The 5782-nt window shown below is 39.2% G+C and overlaps 1 long non-coding RNA gene across 1 annotated transcript; it reads right to left on the bottom strand.

Annotated features, from left to right (window-relative positions):
• Positions 1 to 3815: 3815 nt before the first annotated feature.
• On the bottom strand, positions 3816 to 5386 carry LOC150065105 (uncharacterized). Its single transcript, XR_016534743.1, has 3 exons — positions 4916 to 5386; positions 4688 to 4817; positions 3816 to 4020 (listed from the first exon to the last, which is right to left on the bottom strand). It is a non-coding gene; the product is annotated as an uncharacterized LOC150065105 (long non-coding RNA).
• Positions 5387 to 5782: the final 396 nt, after the last annotated feature.

Raw genomic sequence — 5782 nt, 5'->3', positions numbered from 1 at the left:
CACCCTGTGCATTTCATTCCAGGACTGTGCCACCGTTAGATCCTAGGACCTGGTTGAGGACCTAGTGGGTTCTTATAAAAACAAACCATATTAGCAATGTGCACCACTGTTTAACATTCATCACATTCTTACAAAGCTCATTGCCAAGGCAAAAATGCTTAAAAGAAAATGTTCTATGGACACATCTCTGGATCTCACAAAATCATAATCTTGAGCGTTTCTTCTTTCTGTCATGTGTATGTGTGTACATGTGTGTGTGCTGATCCTAGGACTGAATTCTGTTCTTGAGCTTTCATGCTCAAGGCTAGTGCTCTACCACTCAGACTAGTTTCACTTCCAGCTATTTTTTGGTACTTAAAAGTCTCATGGACTGTTTGTTTCAGGCTGGCTATAATCCTCAGATCTCAACCTCCTGTAGCTAAGATTACAGGCATGAGCCACCAGTGCCAGGCTCATCTTTTCCCCTTATTTTCTTGAAAAAATAGAAATCTTGTGTTCCAGATGTCTCAGTCCCGCTTCATGCTTGGTTTGATGTGGCCTGGAATTCTGGTTTAACATGTTGATAGATCTCTGTACTTTATCTCTACTTTCATACATGAGATTAGCCCGTGCTGCTATTTATGTTCAGAATCTTAGTTTTCAAAAATTATTTCAATGTATATTTGCTATTACATGTACTCATAGCAATCTCTCTCTCTATATATATATATGCATATCCTTCAATATATGTTATTATAGCAACAACATTTGTTTCTTCAGTTTTCAAGGAAACAAGCTCTAATGTGAATCCTACTTTTATACTTTGGGATAAAATGAAAACGAATTGGACTGTCATAGTGTCACATCAAATTTGACTCAAATATTTAAAACTGGGGCCAGGAGTATGAACTAGTGGTAGAGTGCTTGCCTAGCATGCTCCAAGACCCAGGTTCGAGTTCTCAGTATCACATACATAGAAAAAAGCCGGAAATGGTGCTGAGGTTCAAGTGGTAGAGTTCTAGTTTTGAGAAAATCTAAGAACAGTGCTCAGGCCCTGAGCTCAAGTCCAGGACTGGCAAAAAAAAAAAAAAAAAGTCAAATACTTAAAACCTTACAAGTCAGTTGAATTGAGCTTTGGAGGAGTTAGATGCAGTCTGTGCTCTGACTTTCTTGGTTTTTTCCAGGATAGATGGGGTAGACCCCAGGACCAGCACAATAAATAAATAAAGCTTTTTGCTTCTTATCATCAGGAAGTATGCTCTGTGAGTACTTTCAGAGATGCGCCCACCCCTGGGCCCTCTTCTCACTTCTTGAATTATTTTTGTACCCTTTTCCATATGGCTTATAACCAATCTCAACTGCCTTCCCTGCCCTTGTACATATGTTGGAGACTGCATATTATGTTTTTCTTCCAGTATTATAGAAAAGGAGGTCTGTGGTCTGAAGTATCTTCCTATTCCCTATGGCGTTGGATGGTTTCCAGGCAGCAAAGTGCAAAATGCTGACTTCTGTCATGTTCATCCTGGAAGTTCCCACTTCCTCTCTAAATCCTCATCAACCATCTGTTTAATGACCAGCTCCAAACAAAAGTGCGAAAGTGCAGCAGCCAGCATCTGTCTAGAGATTTGGACTTTGTTTTTTCTGCCTTTTGCAAACCAAGACAATAAATCTATCTTTGCCTTTAAGTATTTATACCTTCTATTGAGCCTCAAGATATAATTGCGTGAAGTCCAATCATATTCTTCCACGACATACCTTGGGTTTCATCTTCACTGTGAAGATTTCTCTACCTCCTTCTCCCTCATTCCACCTCTAAGTGACAAGGAAGCAAATCATTTACCTCACACATCTGCTTCACGATCCCCAGAGTCCAATAGCTCTCTGTGCCTTTATTATAGATCTGATGTTGTATCTCTACTGTTTCCCTGTGACCTTCTGAGAAGAGGGGTCTAGTTTGTGCTGTATTCCTTTTGAGTACATTTCAGAGACTAAGCAATATTTGACAAAGACTAGGCAAGAGGTGTTATGACCTGCTGATCTCTCCTCAAGGACTTAGTTTGGCACAATTGAAAGAAGAGGTGAGATATCACAGGTATGCAGGTACCTGGCAGTAGGAAATCCTTTATTATACTATAGACTGAAATGATACCATCCTTTACAGTCTTTTGGTTCCTACTTCTATCCAGTCCCATCTACATATTGGCTGCTATCTCAGCAATCTCAGGCAAGTTAATGAATCTGTCTAACATCATGGTTTCTCACCTACTCATCGTTAAAGTAGTATTTGAAATCACCATCTCACCAGGTCCTCACAAATAACCACACAGCGAGACCACCATGGCATGATTAAAACCCAGCAAGCCCCTAGTCAACCTTAATCCTTTATTCTCTTTTATACTCTCAAAGCACGTCATACTTTTGTTGCTGGGATTTAAAATTCTGCGTTTTCTCCATGTTGTCTATAAACTTGCACACTTCCTGAATATCAGTGTTTTCATGCTACTTTTCCAGTAAGCTTGCTATTTCTTTCTACGGCTATAGATAGGCTCCCTCTCCTTCCCTCTCTCTCCCTCTCTCCCTCTCCCTCTCCCTCTCCCTTTCCCTTTCCCTCTCCTTCTCCCTCTCCCTCTCCCTTTCCCTCTTCCTCTCTCTCTCTCTTTGATTGTCAGATGCTCTTTTAAACTCTGAACTCCTGAGAGAAGTCCTTATGCAATAACACAGGTGTGACAATGGCTGCCCTTTCCTTCACCCCAGCACCATTTATAATTGTGTTGTTAGAATTTTTGATAGCCTCCTGTTATCTGGACCTATCATGCAATTTTATTGCTCTGCCAACAAAATAGACCTACCTTTTTATGAACTTTATGAAATTTGAATCCCTAAAGTTCACAGAAGTCTTTGAATTTTGTTTGGGTTTTATGCATCCATGAGTAAGCATCCCTGAGCATTTTATGTATGGCTTTTCCCAGTTGTAATTGCGTGCATGCACAAATGATGGCAATAGTAATAGTAGTAGTAATAATAATAATAGGAAGTCCAGAACTAGATTTCTCCCTTTCCATGTATCTACATACATATTATACACACATATGCATACGTAGACCTATCTGTGCATTTATACATATGTAGAAACATATATTATACATCTTATACAGTGTACAAAAATAGAAATCAGAAGTATGCATTAGAAAAAATTTACATTGATTCCAGAATCAAGCCCAGCCTCTCAGCCTGTGCCAAAATATTTTGAAACATTATTTTAAAAATTTGGATCCCTGCAAAAGCCAGCAAGACCCAGGTTTGCCAGGGGATTTAGTTTAGAGAAAGCTGGATGAGGTTTGTGGTTTATGAAGTTGGAAGAAATGCTGATCTAAGAATTAAATCCTGGGAACATTCAAGTATTCTAGTGGTCACCATTAAACTGATTTACGATGGACTATATAAAATAAAACCTTTTAACAGCTATATATTTTGTCAAGGGAGGAAAGGGTTGTACATGGTCTCGATAAGGAAACAGCCTGTAACAGTACAGCTTTAAAAGATGTGTCTCTGTACTACAATGTTCAGTTTTCTAACTCTGACTCATGGCCCATTGTATGTTTGACATTTGCTGATGGATGTTGTGCCACCTTATTTAAGAAGCAATTAGAATTGAATCAAGCCATCTCACCTTCAAAACCTCTAAAGATTTAGGTAAGCATAATCCCTATCTTAGTTTTTTAGTTGTTGATTAGCCCTTACCTAGGGAATTCACCAGTATGCCACTGATACTGGATACACAACCATACTGGGTTCTTAGGAGTGCCATAATAAATTAATAAAAAAAATCAGGTGCCTTAAAATCACAAAATTTTATTCTTCTCTTAACCTGAAGTTTGTACTCAATGGGTCATCAGGGCCATGTCCCCTCTAAAAACCCAGCTAGTCATACACTGAAGGGCCTTGGTGCTGGGTCTCAGCTTCTCACTGGCTCTGCTGAATCCTGTTGCCCTTATGAATCCTTCCATCAGACAAGGACCAGATTTTGTCATGAGGAGTAGGCTGTAAAAAGTGAGTACAACATACAGTTGCATGCAGAGTGCTTAGTTTCCTCTTCATTGACATGAAATACAGCAGACACTGCTAAGAAGGTGTCTTATTTAGTAAAATGTATGGCTCTCTGTCTCTGTCTCTGTCTCCCTCTGTCTCGGTCTCTCTCGGTCTCTGTCTCTCTCTGTCTGTGTCTGTCTGTCTGTCTGTCTGTCTGTCTGTCTGTCTCTCTCTCTCTCTCTCTCTCACTCTCCCTCCTTCTCTCCCTCTACCTGTCTCTCTACTATCTACCCACCTCTTTCTTCATATATATGACCAGCCAGGCATGGTGGCACCATGCCTATAATTCCAGAAATTGAGAAGTCTGAGGCAAGAGTATCATGATTTTGGAGCCAGCCTGGGATCCTAGATCTCAAAAGTAAAACTTCATATAACTAATGCAGCCATGAATAAATAAATAAACAAGATTGATTAAACAGCTGGCCAAAGCAAAATAAACAATAGCAACAACATAAAAATCAGCAATGAATGACCAATAAAAATTCAACAAATAGGGCTCCAATCAGTCATCAGAATAGTCCACATTGCTTATTTCTATTAGCCACTTGCTCTTGATGTAATTATAAGAGTCTTCTGGGGCCTCTTCAAATCAATCAATCACATCTGTTGGCTGTTTTACCTCACTCTCAGCTTTTAGCTCAGCCAGTCCTTCCATGATTAGGTTCATTTTGCTACTTAAATGAAGGCCCTTAAGAGTCTCTGTTCCTCAAAGCCATAGTACGTCACTGATTTTGGTAAAGTTCCTTCTCCTGAAAAACAAAACAAAACAGTAAGTATTTTAATTAACCAGAAGTACCCTTACTTCTGTAATTTGGAAATTATAGGTATCAAGTCTAGCAAGTCTAACATTTCCTCTGGCAATTGTTAACCACATCCAAGTAAACACACATGGGTGTACACAGATACCAAACATATACTCTCATGCCGTCAGTGCATGTTGATGTCATAGACATACATGACTACCTCCCTGGCATTGAAAAATGATGTGTTTTGGTTATTCTACAGAGAACTCTAAGGTTCAGGTTGCTGAACTGGTGAACCACATGGGCTCCAGATCCAGAAGCATCCATGATTTGGAGAACCCATTCTTCAGGTGGGAAATGACTCCATCTATTTCATTCACATATATGTATATATAGAGAGAGATTCTCAGTTGACCTTATCTCTATATAAAGAGGTTCAAAATAGTTCCGTCTTTTCTGTGAGGAAAAAGTATCCACTTAGGGCCCTTCCTCTCTAAAGAAACTTAGATTCTGATAGTCTTTAATATTTTATGAACCATTAAACAGAACTCTGTATATAACAATCTGATACTAAAGGAGCCCTGGAGGGTCTTCACAGTGTACATTCTCACTGCAGCTGAGTCATAATGAGCTTTGTGACCTCTCATAAAGTCACTGTCTCTCTGTGTGTTTCACTCTTCTCTCCTGCAAACACGGAGTTTAAAGGTGGTTTCCTCTGCCTTTTATCCACCACAGAATGCTTTCATTAGCACTTATTGACAAAACACCTAACTCATGACTCCATTTAAATTACGTCTTAAAAGCTGATCTAACATGTAGGTCTTGTAAGTCAAGACATAGCTCTCTTTAGGAATTAACGCAGATTTTTTTGTATGATACAAAGAGCTTGCCATAATGAGATGGACATAACAAAAATGTCTGTTTTATTAAAACTCCTCTTCCGTATATCTATTCACAATGAACCAATCAAA

Source organism: Megascapheus bottae, chromosome 3 (genome assembly GCF_031878675.1).
Source record: "Megascapheus bottae isolate mThoBot1 chromosome 3, mThoBot2.hap1, whole genome shotgun sequence".
NCBI classification, from domain to species: domain Eukaryota; kingdom Metazoa; phylum Chordata; class Mammalia; order Rodentia; family Geomyidae; genus Megascapheus; species Megascapheus bottae.
The sequence above is the reverse complement of the archived record's forward strand: the minus strand, read 5'-3'. Positions and strand labels throughout refer to the sequence as shown.